Below are 23,064 nucleotides of genomic sequence, written 5' to 3'. Positions count from 1 at the left end.
GCACCGCATCGGTCCATGTCGGCGGCAGTTAAAGGCAATGTGAGCGTCCATTCCCATTGGATAACGGAGAATTGTACACCCGGAAGTAAGTATTCTCCTTACTGTCGATTGATCTGACAGTGATATCTCCACTACTCATCAACTCAAAAACACCAGTTTACCTTTGTTAATTAAACGACATTGATTGGTTTAAATTGTGTGCAATTCTTTTGTGTTTTTCCCCTTCGATTCGGAGAAACAACTTGTTTTCTCTGAAATGTGGAGCGCCAAAGAGACTACTCTACCCACAATCCCCAGCTATTGTTGTGACGACGCCTGTGCGCTTTGACAAACCTCGTGATTAGTCAACAAGCTCTGTGATTGGATGAAACATACATTCATACAAAAAAAGTCCAACCCTGTCTCCTAAAAATCAGGTTCCCACAGAACTAAACTGCATTCTCAATTACGTTTAGCTAGAAGCATATTTTCTCCCACGTTACGTTTGTTATGAACGTATCTTAAATACGTTTATTTTCTACATATCTTTGCCATTTATTGTCTTGCTTATAATAATGATAATAGTCATTTATAAATATCATTTTTGAGCACACATTTGAAATCGAGAATCGGGCTCGATATATGGTTACATTAAAATCAGTAGGCGAGGCTGTAATTTTGCCAGCTGTTACTCTCCTGAGCGAGGCAGAACATAATAGTTTTATCAGCCAAAAAGCTGCAGTCGTTTATTGCACCTCAAACATTCAAACAAATCCAGAGTTACGTGTTTCTGTACTTCCTCTAAGAAGAAGAGCTCTGTGGCTTCAGGCTTGATCGCCGTTCAAATGACAGCGTTGGTTTCCCCAAAAGTGGGCGGGGCTGTAACGTGCTGTGACGTAGATTTTACTCTCATTATTATTCAAAACCATTCTATTTATTCTAACTTAAATTACATGCCAGTGTTTTATCTTTGTATTACTTGCATTTTTATACTTTATTTGCTATGAGTTATATCTGAAGCAAGTGTTTGTGTATGTTTCTGAAGATGTGTAGTCAATTCCACCCGTCCAACAGACGTAGGAAACATCCTCAGCTCGCTGATCGGATGTTTTAGCCGCAATGCACGTTTTTAAAGATATTACTGATTTTCTTTGAATATAAGAATGTAAATACTGAGTTGAGGGAATAGTCAGGGGATTTGGGCGATGGGAGACACATCTATGGAATCACAATTTCAATAGCTTACCATTAAATGACGGATATACCTTTCTGTCTGTGATGTTTTACAAATCAGATATTAATGTGTCGATGTAAAACATGAGAAATAATATAGCAATATCCTGTAAAATTATGTAAAAACATGAATAAAACTAAATATCTTCAGATGTTATACATACTACATAAGTGTCCTACACTAATAATACAAAGTTATTATTAGTATGCTGTGTGTACCTTGTGTGCACCGCTTAGTGGTTAAAGCACGTTATTGAATTATTTTTGTTGAATAATGTTATTTTTGTTGAATGATGTTATTTGATGAAAAACATATTAAGAGTACATACTTTCATAGGGGGAAAGTAGAAGGTCAATGATATAAATATAGAATATAAACAATCAATAAGATACTATAAGTGATCTCTACAATAAAACAGTTTAGTGCTGGATGTACACAGATATTAATGGGAGGATGTGCAAAACAGACAAACTAATTAACCTTTATTAACACATTAAAGAATACTTTAGGTTAAGGTCTTCTTTCAAATAAGAAAAAAGCTTTGGGGGTATCTATCTACAGATAAATATTAAGCCTGACAAAGTACTTAACGTCTAATATATTGCTTTCCTACAATGTTAACTATGTTGAAGCACTTATTTGAACTGATATTATACACATTAATTATACTCTTATGTATGTAGATAGAATAAGAAATGTGCAGAATATGACAGTTTAATGGTGGAGGTACACACATATTGATAGATGTCTTGTAATGCGCTGTTGAGGAACCTGTGACCCCAGTTTTTCATTCATTTCATAACTACACCGTAGTTGTGTATTTGATATGTCAATAAACCTTAGAAAATCTTGAAAGGGATGTGCAAAATAGCCATAATATACAGTTTTTAATTAACTAGCAGTAGAGAATAACGAGTAATGATCCCTTCCATGCATAGAGGTCACTACAGTGGACAGCTATTCAAAATGTGTTTTCTTGTATGCATTGTTTTTCTTTGCATAGTTGCACAATCAGCCACTACATAGGACCCTACTGCATCACCCCGTACACTGCTACTCAGTGCCAAGTCAGTGTAATGATACATGTCTCTAAACCAAGATGGACGACAGAAAGCCACATGGACCACTGGCACTTAGGGGTGTAACGGTTCACATAAGTCACGGTTCGGTTCATACCTCGGTTTGGGGGTCACGGTTCGGTACGGGTTCGGTACAACAAGGAAAAGCAAAAAAAAGTTCCAAATGCATAATTTTTTTTTGCTTTTATTTCTTTTTAACAGTAGTGCAAGTTTTGGTATGAAAAAAAGGAACTCTAACATTTGGAATCATTAACTGTATTACACAGTTAAAAACAAACCACAAACAGTAACACACACACTCAGATGGCCATATTATCTATAATGGCTGATGTCAAACAAAAAGGTTCAATAAGCTGAACAACTAAAAAGAATGTCTTGAAAATATTAAAATAAATAATAAGAAAGTGTTTCAATCACAATCAATAAAAGGCAATACCGAACTGTATAACATCTCCTGATGTCAACATATAAAATAAATACAATGTTAAATATAAAACTAAATAAAATCTGTACCTTTAGGAGCAATGTCTAACATGTGTAATTACCTTGTGAGTGTGTGAGGCCATTATGCCTAAATAAAGGTACTCCAGCTTTACTCTATTTTCAAGTTGTTCTTCAGAAAGATGAGTTTGTCCACGTTGTCAGTAGTGAGGGCAGATCTGTTGGCGGTAACTATGTCACCTGCCGTCGAGGAAACCCTCTCGCTGGGGACTGAGACTGACTCGGATGTGATTGAGCATGTTTGACGTGTTACCACTAGCATACCGCACCGCTGTCGAACAACGCCGACACACCGTCCTCGTCCGATCCACAACTCGCACCCCATCATTATTGTATTCCACAGGGAACCCGAAATGTTCCCATACAGCTGATTTAAAAGAAGCAGGTGGGTCTTCTAGTGGGTCTTCTTTTCTTCTTCATGTATTGTGTTCGTTTTGTTCTTGTTCTTCATTTGTTATTTACGGGCGGCTGGCTTTTAGGCGCAATACTGCCCCCTGGATTATATATAGTGTAATACTGCCCTGAGTGACAGACTTTTTTCCCACTCGTAAAAAAAGGCGTATTCGCCGTGTGACTGCATGTGCCGAACCGTGACGTCCGAACCGTGACGGTACGGGACGAATACGGATACCGTTACACCCCTACTAGCACCAGAGGTGTGGACTCGAGTCACATGACTTGGACTCGAATCAGACTCGAGTCACCAATTTGATGACTTGAGACTCGACTTGACAAAATCACAAAACACTTGCGACTCGACTTGGACTTGAACACCAATGACTCGGGACTTGACTTGGACTTGAGCCTTCTGACTTGAGGTGACTTGATCATTTAATTCAGGAGTCTACAACACGCCAATCGCGAGCTGCCGTTAGAAGAGCAGACTCCCGTCGGGGAGAGCAGAATCTTCAGCCGCTCCTACTCTTGCTGAGAATCCTTGCAGGCAAGGGCGGGACTTTATTTAGCTGCCACCATGCGGCCAATCATATGCGAGGACACACTAGGATCATACCATTATGTGAAAGAAGGGTGGGGGGCACAGCAGGTGTAGTGGTGTAGGCCAGCTGCACAGAGCGACGGGGAGACGGATTTAAATGCAAGTGCGTCGGAAAAAGTCAAGAAATGAGCGAAAACCGAAAAAATAAGCAGCATCTGGCTGCTTTTCAATGATATTGGAGAAAGCAAAGCTGAGTGCAGGATTTGTAAAATGAAAATAACCTTTTTTGGTTACCTTTATTTTGGTAACCACTCAGGATTTACTGTCAGAGGTGGGAGAAGTTCAGATCTTGTACTTGAGTACAAAAGTACCTGAGTGTAGGAATACTCTGTTACAATAAAATGTCCTGCATTCAAAATGTTACAAGTAAAAGTATTAGCATCAAAATATACTTAAAGTACCACCTGCAGAGGGATCTAGTTGCAGGTGTTATTTTCCCCATAGAGACCGCCTAGCTGCACATTATCCCTTGCATAGAGACAGATTCTGGGTCCCTTACAACATGTCGTACACAGTGGAAATAAACATTCTGGTTACCTTAACATCAGGGATCTTATACATTAAACTCCTTCTGAATCAAACCGTCACGATAGCCTTACCTTATTGTTCCCTCTTAAAATAGAAAAACACACGTTACTTTACCAGCAGAGAGAACATTAAATGTATTATTAAATTATTAATGTGACTAATAAAGAGCAATTTGATTATTAAGTATTATTCTGTTGATCGATGTCATTACATTTGGTGAAAAACACATGACTTGTTTATGACTCGTTTTGTCAAAGTTTAGGACTTGGACTTGACTTGAACTTGCCCAATCTGACTTGAGACTTGACTTGGACTTGAGCGCAAAGACTTGAGACTTGACTCGGACTTGAGCGCAAAGACTTGAGACTTGACTCGGACTTGAGCGCAAAGACTTGAGACTTGACTCGGACTTGAGCGCAAAGACTTGACTCGGACTTGCAAAACAATGACTTGGTCCCACCTCTGACTAGCACTGATCAAATAACTGTGCGTGGGGCCTCAAACTGGCCCCTGGCCCTCGTTATTCTTGAAACTACTTCATCTGCAATATCTTTTTGGGCCGTAAATCAACATACTTATGTTATTATAATGTCATTTTAAGTTTGCACATCTTTATTTATCATTTTTTGAAAATGTACATCTATTTAGTTCAAACCCTGAACGCATACAGTCCACCTGAGTGGACATATAAAAATATATTTGAAACAACTAGATTAAAAAAAACTAAAGTTCAAATCTTGTTTTTCATGCCCCAAGAGCAATAAAAACACTTGGTAAAAAAATCCTGACTGAGGTTTTCATAATTCATGCATGACAGGGATGACTTTATAGAGATATGCAGATAAATGTTTAGTCTTCTCAAGCACCAACTATCAAATATCTCTCCTGATTGTTGGCACTTGACAATCACCTTACCTGAATTGTACTCAGGTGTAACTAAAGTCTGATTTAAGGGTTGTTTATATTTCACATCATTAATCAGAATCTGCAAAGTAACTAAACTAAATGTAGTGGAGTAAAAATACCAGGTTAACCTCTGAATTGTAGTGGAGTAGAATTACAAAGTAACAATGAGCTGTCATGTGGGTATATATTGATGCTGCCCATTAAGCGATGTTCACCCATTTAGTAATTACATGTTTTAAATGTGTACACACCAATGTGTTTCCTATCGCCTAAACCTCCAGGGCTGTACACAGTTTAATACTGTCAACTTCTAATTTTGGGAAAAACGAAAACGTCTTTTAAAACTACAATTCCCATTAGAGACGTCCCATAGAGAACATGTTGCGAAACATAATAGCCAGCATGTGTAGTTCTGGGGGGGGGGCGTTCGAGTCCAGTTTTGAATGGTCTGCCGTGGTTTCGTTCCATTTCAAAGAGCTTGACGCTCGGCGTAACCTTGGCGCACTGCCACTCCAACATCCAATCCCAGAGCTTGAAGTTTAATCACAGGGTTTGTCGCAAAGCGGACAGGCGTCGTCACAACATTAGCTGGGGATTGTGGGTAGTGTAGTCTCTTTGGCGCGCCACATTTCAGAAAAAACAAGTTGTTTCTCAGAATTGAAGGGGAAACACACAAAAGCATTGCACACAATTTAAACCAATCAATGTCGTTTAATTAACAAATGTAATCTGGTGTTTTTGAGTTGATGAGTAGTGCAGATATCACTGTCAGATCAATCGACAGTAAGGAGAATACTTACTTCCGGGTGTAAAATCCTCCGTTATCCAATGGGAATGGACGCTCACATTGCCTTTAAGAGCTGCCGACATAAACGGGTGCGGTGCTTCCCTGAGCGTCAAATCCCTCCGTCGATGGGAATACATTGCAATCAGTTGAAAGCTCTTTGCGTCCGTTTATGAAGCTGAAGGAGCCTCGGCGCGTCACAACTGCACGCCACAGGACCCTGACCAAACGTCGCTCCTGGATGTTTAGGGAGTGAGAGTGTGTTGCTATTGGACTATCAGGGAGTGAGACTGTGTTGGACGCACACACCACCTCCTGACCCTGAGTTAAATAGTGAATCCGTCAGGAACAATGGCGGAATCCGGGATAGCGGGGTTTAGCCAAGTCTCGGTGAGAATGATGATGTTACAGTTCTTAATGTCCCGTTGAAAAGCAATCCGACATCTGAGTTGATCTAGCTTATTTTCAATCGATTGAACATTAGCCAGAAGAATACTCGGATGAGGGGGTCGGTTTTCTCGTTTTCTCAGTCTGACCAGCAGCCCGGCGCGGGACCCCCGCTTGGTCTTCCTCCTGCATCTCTCACAACAGGTAGCCATGGCGAATCTCCATTGTCTGTCGGTGGGCTATTGTCCACAAAGTGTATGATGTGAAGAAGTTCCTCTCTGCTATATTGCATAGCAGAGTTGGTGCGGTCGGCTTGCATGTTGCGAACCATGTTAAAAGCAAACGGCAAAAAGTAAACAAAACTAACAAAATACGAAAAAGGGCAAAGTGGGAGAGGAGCCGAAGGACAATGCGGCCATCTTCACCGGCGCGTCTCTGGGATCAGAATGTTAATATTAATGTTTCACATCTTGACCAAAGGGTGCAAACCATCTTCTCTTATCGACTATACAGCTGAGAGCTGGGGCACTCTGCTGGTGTCTAGAGGTGAACAAGTTTGTTGACTTTAAGAGAGAACATTTGATTTGTTCTCAACATTTCTGAAATCAGTTTTCTTCTTCAGTAGTTTTATGTAGCGACTCTATATTATTGATAATGTCAGCAGTGAAAAAAACTGTAATTGTTTAAAAGGTTGACCTGTCAAACATGGTGTCAACACATGGAGCATACAGGGGGATATATTAGAAGAAAGCAAACAGGAGGAGATAAAGAACGTATTGCAGAAGCCCACTGAATGTGTCATTAACTACCGTGAATAATCACTATCATTTGCTTTTCATCAGACGGTAATTACTGGTTGTGGGAAACAGGGCACAGCTTGCCACCACTCCTGAGCCTCGCCCAGCAGGCAGCTTCTTCCTCATTACAGTATCAGCCTCCACCGCTGTGTCTTTGCAGGAGTCGAGTGGCAGCAGCTTTGTGCTGGAGGGTCACTTGAGGATCTTACAGCAGATGCGTCCTATTATAATAAACCCTCTAAACTTGACACACAGCATGAAGACTCGTCAAACATGTTTACCCTATAATGCAGAGTTGCACCCCCAGGCCCTTTCCATCAGAGTTTAGGAGACTCAATGACAGAATACCTTCAGATTATTATACTATTTTACTGATAAAAATGGACAATTAAAATCGTACTTCACTTTTAATCATCACACATGTGCATAGCCAGGCGCGCCCCATATGCGCAGATCACGCAGACTGCGTGGGGCCTCATCTTGCGGAGGGAGCCTCATCTGATGCGCAAATGCGGCGCAATTAAGCGCGCCACAGTTTCGCCGCTGCGAGGCTCCAGCGCTCGCCGTTCACGCGCGTACTCCACTAGCATCCACTTTAAAGTCAACGTTTCAGTGCAAAGTATAAAATAAAGAGTGTTTTCCTCCATTGATTCTGATCTGTTTCAAAATGTGGCCTTGGACAATGCTTTACACACCAAGTTTTTGACAATCATGTATGTCGGTTTCCTGGGATCCTCCTGCCAAACACACTAACAGACATGAGCTACAATCAAGTAAGAGCTGCTGCATGAACCTTTGCTTCTCATCTCTCCCTCAGCCCCTACCCACAAGCCAACAGCCTGGAACCCTGTTATTTAGACCACAGGCAAAACACGTGTTATGGTACAATTAGGAGCCAGTGTGTGGACTGCTTGCTCTAAGGCAAACACAAGTCATCATTTAGCAGTGATGAGGTGAAAATGCACCTCGCATTGCCCGATCCTCCAACTCAGTGCAACACCATGAGATTGTGTAGTAAAATACATGAGAAGACATTTACAATAGATACAGTAAATATTGAGATACAGAGATATTGATACTGTACGTTCAATCTCTCTAATACACAATGCATAACTTGTATGTGCACAGCTTATATCTTCAGTCAGACCTGTTTTTGTACTGCTGCTCAATGATTCCATCCCACACTGTCAGGGTCCTGCCTTGGCGCTGTGATGGAAATGCATGCTTCATCAACTTTGTCACAAAGTCCATGCATTCTATAGTATAGCAAGACAAGCAGAGCGGCTGCAGAATACCAATGAAGCGCTGGTGTGGTGTCCCTGTCAACCCCAAAAACATCCAGGAGCCGAGTGCTGGCACCTTTCAGTGCGCAGAATAATCTCTTTCCAAGTAAATCATTTGCTGAGTACCCTGTCATATCAAGTGTGGCTTTGAGCACGCTAAAGGATCGTGGTCTGCTCACCCAGATTAAAGCTCCACCGAAGCTTCACATCCTATTAAACCAGATTAGAAGAAAAGCAAAGGCCCAGGAAATTGCATCACCTGTCGGGTTTTGCTGCTACAGATTATTACCGCCATTAAATCCTATTGCACCGTGAACCAGCTCTTTCTCAGAAGTGTGTTGTTGTTTGAGGATGTGGAAGGGGAGCGATAATCTAGTGCGGAATAAACACCCCTGAGAATCTCAGACAGATAATCACAGACCAAAAGCCAAAGATCAAACACTGAAGGTTTCTCATTTATCTAACTCCCCCCCAGACTCCCCTCTTCGACTCCCCTCCTCGACTCCTATCCTCGTGTCTTAGTCCCGCCCACAGGAGATGCAAGCGGAGGAGTCGAGGAGGGGAGCCGAGGAGAGAGGAGGGGAAGCAGCAGGCGGTTAGAGAAATGAGAACTCCTCTCCTCTGAGCGGTCATTTCAAAGAGACGTCCATTAATGATGACAGGAGGCAGCAGCCTCTGTCTGAGGGACAGATGTGCTCATGATGACTTCTATACTTACTTGGATTCATTCACAGTGCGGTGTCATGAGACAATAACAGGCTACAGATGCGGACACACACACACATATATATTGATATATATATTTATTTATATAAATATACAATTTCAGAACAACAAGTATGAGAGCGCTCTCATAATAACGTAACACTATCAGAGACTGGATATATCCCCCCCCCCCCCTCTGGTCGCTAGAATGGGGAATTTAAATGACGTACCAAAACCTTTATTTACAAGTATTAAAAGTAAGCATAGACACCAACCCAACTGAGACCCGTCTGTCCGCCGCATCTACGCACACACACACACACACACACACACACACACACACACACACACACACACACACACACACACCACGCGCACCTACACACCTACACACTGTACCACACGCACATACACACTGTGCCACACACACCTACACACTGTACCACACGCACCTACACACTGTACAACATGCACCTACACACTGTACCACACACACCTACACACTGTACCACACGCACCTACACACTGTACCACACACACCTACACACTGTACCACACGCACCTACACACTGTACCACACACACCTACACACTGTACCACACGCACCTACACACTGTACAACACGCACCTACACACTGTACCACACACACCTACACACTGTACCACACACACCTACACACTGTACCACACGCACATACACACTGTACCACACACACCTACACACTGTACCACACGCACCTACACACTGTACCACACACACCTACACACTGTACCACACGCACACCTACACACTGTACCACACACACCTACACATTGTACAACACGCACCTACACACTGTACCACACACACCTACACACTGTACCACACGCACCTACACACTGTACCACACACACCTACACACTGTACCACACGCACCTACACACTGTACCACACACACCTACACACTGTACCACACGCACACCTACACACTGTACCACACACACCTACACATTGTACAACACGCACCTACACACTGTACCACACACACACACCTACACACTGTACCACACACACCTACACACTGTACCACACGCACACCTACACACTGTACCACACGCACACCTACACACTGTACCACACGCACACCTACACACTGTACAACACGCACCTACACACTGGTACAGTGTGTAGGTGTGTGTGTGGTACAGTGTGTAGGTGTGTGTGTGGTACAGTGTGTAGGTGCGTGTGGTACAGTGTGTAGGTGTGTGTGTGGTACAGTGTGTAGGTGCGTGTGGTACAGTGTGTGTGTGTGGTACAGTGTGTAGGTGCGTGTTGTACAGTGTGTAGGTGTGTGTGGTACAGTGTGTAGGTGTGTGTGTGGTACAGTGTGTAGGTGCGTGTGGTACAGTGTGTAGGTGCGTGTGGTACAGTGTGTAGGTGCGTGTGGTACAGTGTGTAGGTGCGTGTTGTACAGTGTGTAGGTGTGTGTTGTACAGTGTGTAGGTGCGTGTGGTACAGTGTGTAGGTGTGTGTTGTACAGTGTGTAGGTGCGTGTTGTACAGTGTGTAGGTGCGTGTTGTACAGTGTGTAGGTGTGCGTGTGGTACAGTGTGTAGGTGTGCGTGTGGTACAGTGTGTAGGTGTGTGTGGTACAGTGTGTAGGTGTGTGTGTGTGGTACAGTGTGTAGGTGCGTGTTGTACAATGTGTAGGTGTGTGTGGTACAGTGTGTAGGTGTGCGTGTGGTACAGTGTGTAGGTGTGTGTGGTACAGTGTGTAGGTGCGTGTGGTACAGTGTGTAGGTGTGTGTGGTACAGTGTGTAGGTGCGTGTGGTACAGTGTGTAGGTGTGTGTGGTACAGTGTGTAGGTGTGTGTTGTACAATGTGTAGGTGTGTGTGGTACAGTGTGTAGGTGTGCGTGTGGTACAGTGTGTAGGTGTGTGTGGTACAGTGTGTAGGTGCGTGTGGTACAGTGTGTAGGTGCGTGTGGTACAGTGTGTAGGTGTGTGTGTGGTACAGTGTGTAGGTGCGTGTGGTACAGTGTGTGTGTGTGGTACAGTGTGTAGGTGCGTGTTGTACAGTGTGTAGGTGTGTGTGGTACAGTGTGTAGGTGTGTGTGTGGTACAGTGTGTAGGTGCGTGTGGTACAGTGTGTAGGTGCGTGTGGTACAGTGTGTAGGTGCGTGTGGTACAGTGTGTAGGTGCGTGTTGTACAGTGTGTAGGTGTGTGTTGTACAGTGTGTAGGTGCGTGTGGTACAGTGTGTAGGTGTGTGTTGTACAGTGTGTAGGTGCGTGTTGTACAGTGTGTAGGTGTGTAGGTGCGCGTGGTGTGTGTGTGTGTGTGTGTGTGTGTGTGTGTGTGTGTGTGTGTGTGTGTGTGTGTGTGTGTGTGTGTGCGTAGATGCGGCGGACAGACGGGTCTCAGTTGGGTTGGTGTCTATGCTTACTTTTAATACTTGTAAATAAAGGTTTTGGTACGTCATTTAAATTCCCCATTCTAGCGACCAGAGGGGGGGGGGGGATATATCCAGTCTCTGATAGTGTTACGTTATTATGAGAGCGCTCTCATACTTGTTGTTCTGAAATTGTACACTACCCACAATCCCCAGCTAATGTTGTGACGACGCCTGTCCGCTTTGCGACAAACCCCGTGATTAAACTTCAAGCTCTGGGATTGGATGTTGGAGTGGCAGTGCGCCAAAGTTACGCCGAGCGTCAAGCTCTTTGAAATGGAACGAAACCACGGCAGACTATTCAAAACTGGACTCGAACGCCCCCCCCCCAGAACTACACATGCTGGCTATTATGTTTCGCAACATGTTCTCTATGGGACGTCTCTAATGGGAATTGTAGTTTTAAAAGACGTTTTTGTTTTTCCCAAAATTAGAAGTTGACAGTATTAAACTGTGTACAGCCCTGGAGGTTTAGGCGATAGGAAACACATTGGTGTGTACACATTTAAAACATGTAATTACTAAATGGGTGAACATCGCTTGTATCCATAATGGGCAGCATCAATATATACCCACATGACAGCTCATTGTTACTTTGTAATTCTACTCCACTACAAATCAAAAGATGATCCACTTTGTGGATATGGCCTACGAAAAACCAAAATAGCCAAAAAACAGCAATGCTACTAAAAAGATGACAAGACAGTGGATTGATGCAGTATTCATTAAATCTCCTCACCCCTTCCTCTCAGACCCAATACTCATTCATATTAGAACACACACACATGGATCCAGTTGATTGTTTCCATTGTACCGGAGCAAACAGGAACTGATAGCAGTTAGCGTAGCATGACTTTTCAAAAAGTGTATTCAAAAACATTTAAAGGAATACAAGGCATAAAGAAAAAGACACTAAAAACAATGGCACCAGTACGTTCTTCACCTAAAGCAGGATGGCTAGTTGTTCCAAACACTGACCTTGTTTTACATTACGCCAACAAGATTCTTGATCTGGCAACACTTAATTTTGAAAAAAAAAGTTGCAGAAGAAAATAAATCAGGCAACGTGTAAAACAGTACAAGTAACATAAATGAGGGTCCTTTAACAATGCACTCATTACCGTAGAAAGTAGGGCTGTGCGATCATGGCAAAAATCCTAATCACGATTATTTTGGTCAATCATTGATATCACGATTATTAAAAACAATTATCCATTTACTTTGAAAACATCCATTTATTGAAAATGTATGTTTTTAACGATTGATTACCCTGAACTTTAAGTATAATTCAAATGATAAACCAAAAAATAAATAATGTTTTCAAAAAATTTAAATAATAATCGTTTTATTTCGATTACGTTATTTTCGTAATCGTTGCAAGCCAAAATCGTAATCCAGATTAAAATACGTTTAATTGGACAGCCCTAATAGAAAGTATTTGCCAGAAACAGAAAACTGTCTGAGAACAGGTAAAGCACTCGCAAATGAATGGTATATCTAAGTAGTACCACGTCTTCTGAAAATACTATATAGCATGCCTAGCTAGAATATGTAGTGACTGTGTTAAAGGCCTGTAAGAAACAGTGAGTGTAAAAAGGGCCAAATAACTAAATGCAGTCCTGCTGAACGTGTCCAGCACACGCTCACTTCCTCTGGGAAACAAAAGAGGCTCTGGTTCCAAACTGTATTTTGACCAGCTTTTCATGTGTGTGTGTGTTTTTGTGTACTTCTCTTCTCACAGCGACTCATTATGTGTGGCTCCTATTATTGCAGCTCGGTCACCACAGTGGAGCGGCGAATAGAGGAAAATACACAACCGTTCATTACTGTTCTGACACCTCTACCCCCCTCTACTGCGTTACTGGGATGAGCTTTGGTTTCCTCTTCAGGCACATTGGTACAACACTATATACATACAAATGAAGGAGGAACAAACATATAACAAGCTTAAGCAATAACTCCTCCTTCCCCTGAGATGTTTGGCAGCCTCGGGCCACAGCGAAGGCGATGAGGAATTCATTCATCTCAGCGTCCGGCCTGCTTTGTTCTGTGGATATCAGCCAGGGACTGCAACATGCTCTAAATGTATTCCTCATTCAGGTGCCTCCAAGCACTGAAAGTACAGTTCTCTGAACAGGTTATTCAAAAAAAGACAGAGCTAAAATAGTTGGTAAAAAGGTACTGTTACAGGAAAGTCCAGCTCTACCATCTTTTTAAATACCAATGCTTAGTCAGTACGTGTGATACCCTTCATGTAAAAAAAGCAGGCTAAAAAGGCCTTATAAAGTACATATACAATGTTTGTTTAAAGTACAAGGATAATTCAAACTAAATGTTAACTAAATTAGCGGTTGTAGTTAATAAAAGAAAACTACAACAAATAGGAAAGAAACGTTACAGTTCTGACTCTCGGTCCGAAATTATACAATTTAACAAATAAAAGCAAGGATAATTTTGATTTATTGTTGATTAAATAACAGTGTGTGGTTAGAATTAGAAGGAACAAATATTTGAAAAATACAGATTCCTGTATTCTGAGCCTTGAATCTCATATTCATTGACAGCAAAAGGAAGGAAATAATACAAATTAAAATAAAGAAGTAAAAACCCGACAAAAGTACATGGTGCCGGCCAGTGGCGACTGGCCGGCACAGCCCCACCTAGTGGCAGCAGAAAGTATTAAAATAATGATTACAACAAAATGCAAAAAATAAATTAAAAAATATATAAAATATATTTTAAGATCATGTTTAATCATCTGATTCGTCTGTACATTGCTGTTTTAGTATGTGTTCTTCTAATTAGTGTCTACAGTGTGTGCCTATTGAGCTGTTTAGAGCCATGTGGGACAACACCTGATCCTGCCCCTCCCTCTGACTGTCTAAGTGAACGGTGACTGCAAAAACTACACTGCGCATGCTCAGAGTATTTTCCTATTTAATGTGTGTGGCAAAAAATAATGACCATAGGGGCAAAGTGCTGCCATCCCCACCATACGTCATCTCACATCCTTCAGAGCTGATTGGCTGTAAGTACGTGTGCCGCGAAAAGTGTGGTGTGTGAAGAGGAGGAGAGAGAGCTGCAGTGAGGCGTCCTAAAACCAGGAAGTAAGCTGCGCATGGCTTCCCTCCACAAAAAAGCAACGAGATTTCTCCATAGGATTTTAGAAAATAGCTCAAAATAAGATCTGTGGGAAACGTAGCTGTTAGATAAATGTACGTTTTGTTCATCCGGATAATATCCACATGTCTACCCTACTTTTATCATTTTCGAATCAAAAATCTATTGATTAGATTAGATTTATGATAGACTTTTGAAACTACAAGAAGATAAGGAGGACTTTTACAACAAAGTAATAGAGATTTTTGTCCAGAAGGATAGGCAAATGGACTTAATCTTCAAGTCAAGGTAAGACTGCAATTTTATTGAAAATGGGATCTTACTAAGAGAGAACAATTCAATATTTAAATTATAAAATTACATTTTTTTGGGTATCCTTCTGTTGAACTGTCTGTTTAAATGTAATTGAAGCATCAGACAAAAAAAGCTTTTGAAAATAATATTATATTTTGATTTGATATATTTGTAAACCTGAAGAGTCAGTGCCAGTGCCTCACCAGCCATGAACCTCTCTGCAGAAGCTTATATGTAGACATCTGAGTTGTTTGTGCCCCACCACTTTTGTACATATAGAAACGCCACTGGTGCCGGCATGAAAGACACAGTGCTTCCAATATCAATTAGGGATGCACGATATTGGTTTTTTGAAACCGATACCGATAACTTCCTGCTTCTCAAGACCGATACCGATAACCGATAATAAAAATAAAAATTACGCCACTAATTATTTTAACGCAATTAATGCATGTGTATCTTTTGTCCTCGGCCGCCCCGTAGTTTCAGAGCGCATCGAGTTTAAAACACCATCTACAAGCTGATGCTGACAGCCCCGCTCCTGCCGCCCGCTTGTGGCAGACCACACTTCCACGCTCACCGGCAGGCACCGACTGGCCATCGGGAGGACCGGGAGGGTGTGTGTGTGTGTGTGTGTGTGTGTGTGTGTGTGTGTGTGTGTGTGTGTGTGTGTGTGTGTGTGTGTGTGTGTGTGTGTGTGTGTGTGTGTGTGTGTGTGTGTGTGTACGTGTGGCCCGAGCGAGCAAGAGAGAGACCTTACGTGCATTGTTGTTGTTGTTAGCATCTAGTGCTAGCTAGCTGCGCTAACGGATATAAGGAGTTGTTTAAATGAAAACAGAGGAGCGCTCTATCCACACAACTGCGCCGAGCACTTGACTTTATGCAGGAAGCAGACAGCGGGACATTGTAGGAGAAGTCAGCACACTCATGATTGCAGCGTCCAGGCAGCTCCGGTTCGAGCATATGCCTTGAGTTGCACATAGCTCCAACGCGCGCGCGCAGACACACACACACACACACACACACACACACACACACACACACACACACACACACACACACACACACACACACACACACACACTGTATTGTATTATTGTCTTCGTACGCTTTTAACACACCATCGTAGCGATGGCGATGTTTCAGGTGACTGATCAGGTTCGAAGTATTAGGGAGCGTTGGATTTGTGAAGAACTCCCCTCTTCCTAAACCACTAATACCACAGTACTGGCAAAACGGGAGGAGCCGAGTGAAAAACAAGCGCCCCTCATCCCAATCCACCCACACCGCAGTATTTTTTTTCTTTTTTTTTACCCAAAAAATATATTGTATATTATCGGGGCTATTAATACTGTCATCGGGTTTATCGGGATGACGTCATAATTCCTAATATCAGACCGATAATTATCGGGCCGATAATTATCGTGCATCCCTAATTTCAATATATTGTTTTTAAAATCGTTCTATGTGGCACAAAAAAAATTGGAACATGTGTCCGTGTACACAAATCAATAGATAACATTTTGTGAATATAACATGAAAAAGGACACACCGGGCTAATTCACCTATCCACATCATTATTTAATGGTCAGTCCATAGTATAAATAGTGAGAAATACTACATACACATAATGGAAAACAAACAGAGAGACCACTGTGTGTGACACAAAATCAATATTAGGACATCTTACCCAACTTTTGTAACATCAATTATGTCAACTAACAATCATACCTATTTGAACCCGAACCACAATCTTTTGATAAGCCTATTAAAGTACTTTTGTATTAGTAGTTTGTAGTAGTTGCCAAGGCCAGCCGTTTGTATTTAATGTTTGGGAGTGCAAATGTGTTGGTGTTGCCAAAGGATATAAAGCTTTGAGTCAAATGTCTAAGCTTAAATCTTCCAACTGAAGTTATTGACAACCTCTGAATGAGAACTGTTTCACTTGTATTTATTTGGCGGTTATAAATCACATTTAAGCCTATCAATGTGTCAGCTATGGTTTTATGTTGTACTGATTAAAAAAGCTTTCACTTAGCACTGCATTCGATTTCAAACCGTTAATTGGTCATGTTTTTTCGCATCAATCACAAAGTGTAGTACCAATCAACACCTTGCCTCTCTGCCAGATATACGGTACTAGGGTAACAAAATGCAGCCTCACAGTGAGGAGAATGTGCCGGAATGAGTCCTTGTTGCTGAGAGATGTCTTTGTCCTCACCAGGTGCAGGTTTAACTTTCTTCGGGGACAATGTTCATTTTATATTCTGCATAAAGAGCAACCTTTGTCAGTAAACGCTGGGTACAGCCGACGGATCCAATATGTTGCTTTCAAGCAACGAGTGGAGAGGAGCAAGACAGCCTCCCACACAGGCCCCCCCCCACACACACCTTAGCTACAGGTCATCTGCTGACTATGACCAGGAGCACGCGCTGTCAGATGGTCAGACTGAGGGAGGTTAGGAGCTTCTTCAGACCATCGCTGATCTTCTTTTTTCTATCCACTGTAGATTCTCCTAGGAAGTTCCTCATAAGTGATAGCAGTCAAAGCTTGGCAATAATTAAGTTACCAATAATGCATGATTGTTTAAAATGAGGGCATGATGGGTAGTTGTTAATGGTGGAAAATAGATCAATGCTTGCATTGCAATAAAAATTAAAGCTGCGAGCAGCGATGAGCAGGTCTTCGACAATCCGTGCAGGTTCGCTGTTGTCCGCACGCCGACGTTACACAGATGTTTTCCAGACTCGGCCGTTAGCAAACATGGGAAGTTTAGAGCAGTGACATAAACGTGCCGAGTGATCTGTCACCATGGCAACGGCATTTGATGACACCCCATATTAGGCTTAGATGTCTTGAGGTCTCTATCAGTATCAAACATGTGAAGTTTTGGGCCGTTTGTAACCATGTTTACTTGAGTTGCAACAACATTGTGTTTCATGGCGAAGGATCTGTCGCCACGGAAACGGCAATTGACAACATCTCAAAACTGACTTGTAGATCTCTTCAGGGCTGGACTGTTAGCACAGAAGTGAAGTTTGAGCACTTTTTGACCATTTCCTTTGGAGTTACAGCGTTATCGTGTTCCATGACGAGTAATGTGTTGTCATGGCAACAGCGTTTTAGTGAATCTCATAATTGTCATATAGACATGTTGAGGGCCAGACCATTAGCCATCATCTGAAGTCTGGTGCTCTTTGGACGATTTCCCTATGAGTCATGACAATATCGTGTTTTATGGCGAGCATTGTGTTTCCATGGCAACGGTATATGGTGAGATCTCAGATTTGGCGTAGAGCTGTTGAGGCATGGACCGGTGATATACAACTGTAGTTTTGGGGAACATCGGACCATGTCCATTGGAGTTATATCGACATCGTGATTTGGCGAGGGATGCGTTGCCATGGTAACACCACATTATGTAACCTCAGATTTGATGTAGAGCTGTTCAGGGCAGCAGTGTTAACCATCATGTGACGTTTGGAGGCGTTCTGAGCATGTCAGTTGGAGTTATGACATCATCGCATTCCATGGCGAGGGATCGCCTAGCATCGAGCGAACGTGAAAATCACTTCCATTTGGGCCCAGTTTCAGGAAAACAGAAGCAGGATTTTTGCTTGGCGGGCTAACTTCAGGAAAAACTCGGGTTTCCGGTCCTACGACGCTGGTTCGCTTTTTAGCGGGCTAGATCTCCATGGTAACTTATGCTTAGCGGCTAACCTGGTCGGGACCAGGTTAGGTTGCAGGCTAAGAGCTCAACTCAGTGAAAGCACCGCCTGCTGACCAATCAGAGCTCAGTGTGCGGAGTTTAAAGCGATCAAGTCATATTACAGGAGAAAGGAAATACAGAAAAGCTGCCGTTGCAGGAAAGACGGCCGGCAAAAATCACCGACTGTGTGAACGTGAACATGAATAGAATATCACCTCCATCTTCAGAGCAATCTGACTATTATAACTATAAGTTAGCATTAAGAAAGCTTATTTAAATATCTGCCACAACATAAGTAACCGGATCAAAGTAACATTACAGTCCGCGGCATATCACTTCATAATGTATCATATCTCTCCTGATCTGAGTCAGCTGAGCCGTATCTGGCCGTGCAACACTCACAGCGTCACAGACTGGATGCAGAAGTATTATTTTAAGCAACACATAAGTTGACGAAACACTCGAGACAAATGTAATTAAAGTCAGATCGTGTCTTAGAGACAGGGCAGTGATATCATAAACCTGTTAATGTACGCATTCAAACACTTTTTCTTTTACCAGCTGTATTCTACTCTGCTGGTCTTTGGAGGAGATTTGAAAGTAGTCACAGGCAATTACAGTGTTTCCTAAAGGGCTAGGTTGACATTTAAACAGTCTCATCATTATCTTTTGCATTCTTTGTATTAGATTTGAACCAATCTGTCGACACAAAGACACACATATAGACACACATGCACACACGCACACACACACACACACACACACACACACACACACACACACACACACACACACACACACACACACACACACACACACACACACACACACACACACACACACACAGACAGAGAAAACTGAAACGTTGAAATTAAGTGTTTTATGTTTCATATAACTGTATTAGGTTATTTGAAAGCAATAATATAAAGTTGAAATAGGTTCAACTTAATATTATTGCTTTCAACTAACCTACTACAGTTATGTGATATGTGTTGACATGATACATTTAATTAAAGTCAACGTTCCAGTTTTTTCATTGCAGACAGACAGACAGAACATTGTCTAGCCTCGCTCTGAAAGTTAAAATATGGAAATGTCAGAGCATGCCAGTAGGCCCACACTAGCGTACTGAATTATAAATGTCCTTTACTGCCAGGGGACGGTCATTTGAAAGCAGGGGTGGCCTGTTGGCCCCTCGCTGGCCGTGATACTCGCAGTCACGGTGAGATGTCAACACATGCTGATGTTTCTGTCCTCTGCTTCAGCCTATCCTCCACTCCATTTTATTTTGAACATCATTATTTACTGATAAAAACTATTTAAATGGACTGCAGGTTGGGCATGACGGAGTAGAGACGTGCGTAGTCCTGCTCCCGCAAACTTTTGTGTTGTAACTTTTCTGAAGCCTGTAACTCTTCTTTAACTTACATTCAAGTGAATATTAATATTATTCCGCTCACAACGCCACTGTAGTATGCCGTTCAAACCGGCGAAAAGCAACAAAAAAGAACAAAACGCCAGGACTGATAGCCCCGAGCTAGCTAGCAACAATCTCAGCATTGCGGGCATAGCTATCCTCCTTGAAGACCACCGTAGAGCTCTCTCTGCCGACTTTAAGTCTGACATCTCAACTCTCGAAGAAAAACTAGACCGAATCCAAGCGACTGTGTCAGACCACGGCAGACAATTGCTTCGCCCGAGTCCAATGCTAACTTTCAGGATGAACGCATGTTAGCCATGGAGGCTACTTGTGCTACGCTAACGGACAGCAATGCTAAACTGCTGGCCAAAGTCACTGATCTCAAGTCCCGCAGCCGGCGCAACAATATAAGAATTGTCGGTTTGCCAGAATCCATTGAGGGCCCTCATCCCTCGACATTCTTCCCGAAGCTGCTGATGGAGGTCCTTGGTGAGGGCGACCTTGATTCGCCGCCGTAGTGCGACAGGGCCCACCGCTCACTCACCGACAAGCCCAAGCCGGGACAAAGGCCACGGCCGGTCATCATCCGCGTCCACAGGTACCAGCAGAAGGAGACAATTATCCGCGAGGCCCGGGCCAGGAGAGGCAAGCTACAGTACCAAGGTACGCCCATCGCCATCTACGAGGACTACACACCCGAAGTGATGGAACAGCGCTATAAATACAGAGAGGTGATGGCGGAGCTTTACAACCTAGGGCTCAAGCCAGCCCTGCTGTTCCCTGCGAGGCTTTCCATCCGTCCTGACTCTGACTAGCACTAACAATGCCGATAACTCATGCGTCTGATGGAACGTTTAGTAAGAGACTATTACTACTTTTTTTTCGGATTCTGCTTTCATGGACACTTTTTGTACATGCACCTTAGGCGCTCTGGTATTTGCACTGATAGTTTAGTTTGAGCCTATTGCTGATATTGCAATGAACATGAATGCACCTGCTACTGTTTACACTACATGTGTTCTGTCCTCATCATTACATTGTTGTTCATTTGTTGGATTTGTCTCCCCCTGCTGGCGGTAGTCGTAATGTGTAAAATATGTACCATGTGACCTAGTGCATAAGGAAGCTGCATGTGAACAGGACAGCCACATGTTTTTTTGGTGACCACAATCTGCCCTAATCCTTGACGTTCCGTGCCTTTGGTCGCATTATTGGTACGTACAATTGATATAAACGTAGTGTTCTTTCATTTACAATGAATTTGTTTATAGAATAGTTTTGAGATGATAGTTAATGTGTGTTGTACATTCCTCTGTAGAACTACCGTTAGCCACAGCCATCCTGTTGTGCTACAGCCACGTGTGTGTATGTTCTTTGGTGTTGATTCAACGTATAATGTGTGTAAATATTCTTCCGCATATTTATGTACTTCTTGTATTGTGTTTATTTCCTAGTTTCACCCTTTCTTCATGATTAAAAGCGATTAAACGACATCTACGGTCTCTAGTCGTTGATGGTGGAAGGTGTTTAGCTGGCAGTCAAAGTGCACAAGAGATATGTGCACGTAGGACGACACAACATGGGACCCAAGTACTTGGACTGTTCTGAATGCTGTTTGAAATGATTCCTTATATGGGTTTTAACCTCTATAGTTTTAACCCTTAAAGTGCAATTTTATTTTGTTTTACTTGATCTCTGCGCCTTATTTTATTTATGTATGTTACTTGAGATCTATGTCAGTGCCTTATTGCCCCCTGCATTGCTTATATTGGCAGGATGTTTACCTATCTATGGATGTTATTATAATTACTATTCTATGCATATATATACACTTGAGTTTTTTTTGTTTGTTCACTTTGATACTCTTCCGTGTTACAATGGGCATCCCGCATTTAGTATAGGGAACGGGCCCCCGGAAGATAAGTTCAGCTGTTGAGCTTTGAGCTATAGCGCTCAGACAAGGTTTGTATTTGGGATGCTCCAGGTATGGTCACATTTGGGTTTATGGGTTGTGTTTTGTTTATGGTTTGTCTATTTTTGCCTTCGCTTGTTTTTTTTGTACTGTTTTTTCCCCTTCCCCGGTCTTCTTCTTCCCCCCCACCACTCCTCTCCCCTCACGGTTTCAGACCACCTTCATTAGACTCCCCATATGACTAACAGTATGACGACTGCTGGCAGAAGTGTGCGCCTGATCTCCTGGAACACCAGAGGCTATTCAAATTGGTAAGGTCTTGACTCGACTGCAACATCTTAAAGGGGACATTATATTTTTACACGAAACACACCTGAAAACGTCTGACACCCTTTGCATCAAGCGGGCGTGGATGGGCCATTACTTCCACTCAACATGTTCTAGTAAAGCCAGAGGTGCTGCCATTATTATTCACAAGAGTGTGATGTTCGTACCAACAAATACTATTCTCGACAATAATGGCCGCTACGTCATAGTTTCAGGTGTCTTGCAGGGCATGCCTGTAATTTTGGTTTACGTTTACGCACCCAACTGGAATGATGACCAATTCTTTATGAACCTTTTTGCTAAAATCCCGAACACAGACAATCACCGCTAAACCACCACTAACATCAAGGTTTTTCTACTATCTATCTGGCCACTGCCATCTTTAATTAATTCAAATTACTATTCCTAGCTTATACTGTTCCGTAATTGTTATTCTTGTATTTTATAACTGTCCTATTGCTTATTAGCTTTATTTTAATGTTATTCTCTTACATTTGTTGTGACTATGTTTACATATTGAGAAGTCATTGTATAATGTGTTTCTGCTGCACTATATCTTACAGCTCTTGATGTTTTTATTTTCTTTTGTAAACCACTGTGAAGTACCTTGTGTTGAAATGTGCTGTATAAACAAACTTGCCTTGCCTTATTAAAAAAATACTAAAACCTTA

At 42.4% G+C, this 23,064-nt stretch overlaps 1 long non-coding RNA gene across 1 annotated transcript; it reads left to right on the top strand.

The window, feature by feature from the left end:
- The first annotated feature begins 21,280 nt into the window (after nucleotides 1-21,280).
- Nucleotides 21,281-21,647, top strand: LOC139435966 (uncharacterized). Its single transcript, XR_011645176.1, has 2 exons — nucleotides 21,281-21,368; nucleotides 21,609-21,647. It is a non-coding gene; the product is annotated as an uncharacterized lncRNA (long non-coding RNA).
- Nucleotides 21,648-23,064: the final 1,417 nt, after the last annotated feature.

Source organism: Pseudochaenichthys georgianus, chromosome 21 (genome assembly GCF_902827115.2).
Source record: "Pseudochaenichthys georgianus chromosome 21, fPseGeo1.2, whole genome shotgun sequence".
Classification (NCBI taxonomy): domain Eukaryota; kingdom Metazoa; phylum Chordata; class Actinopteri; order Perciformes; family Channichthyidae; genus Pseudochaenichthys; species Pseudochaenichthys georgianus.
The sequence above is the reverse complement of the archived record's forward strand: the minus strand, read 5'-3'. Positions and strand labels throughout refer to the sequence as shown.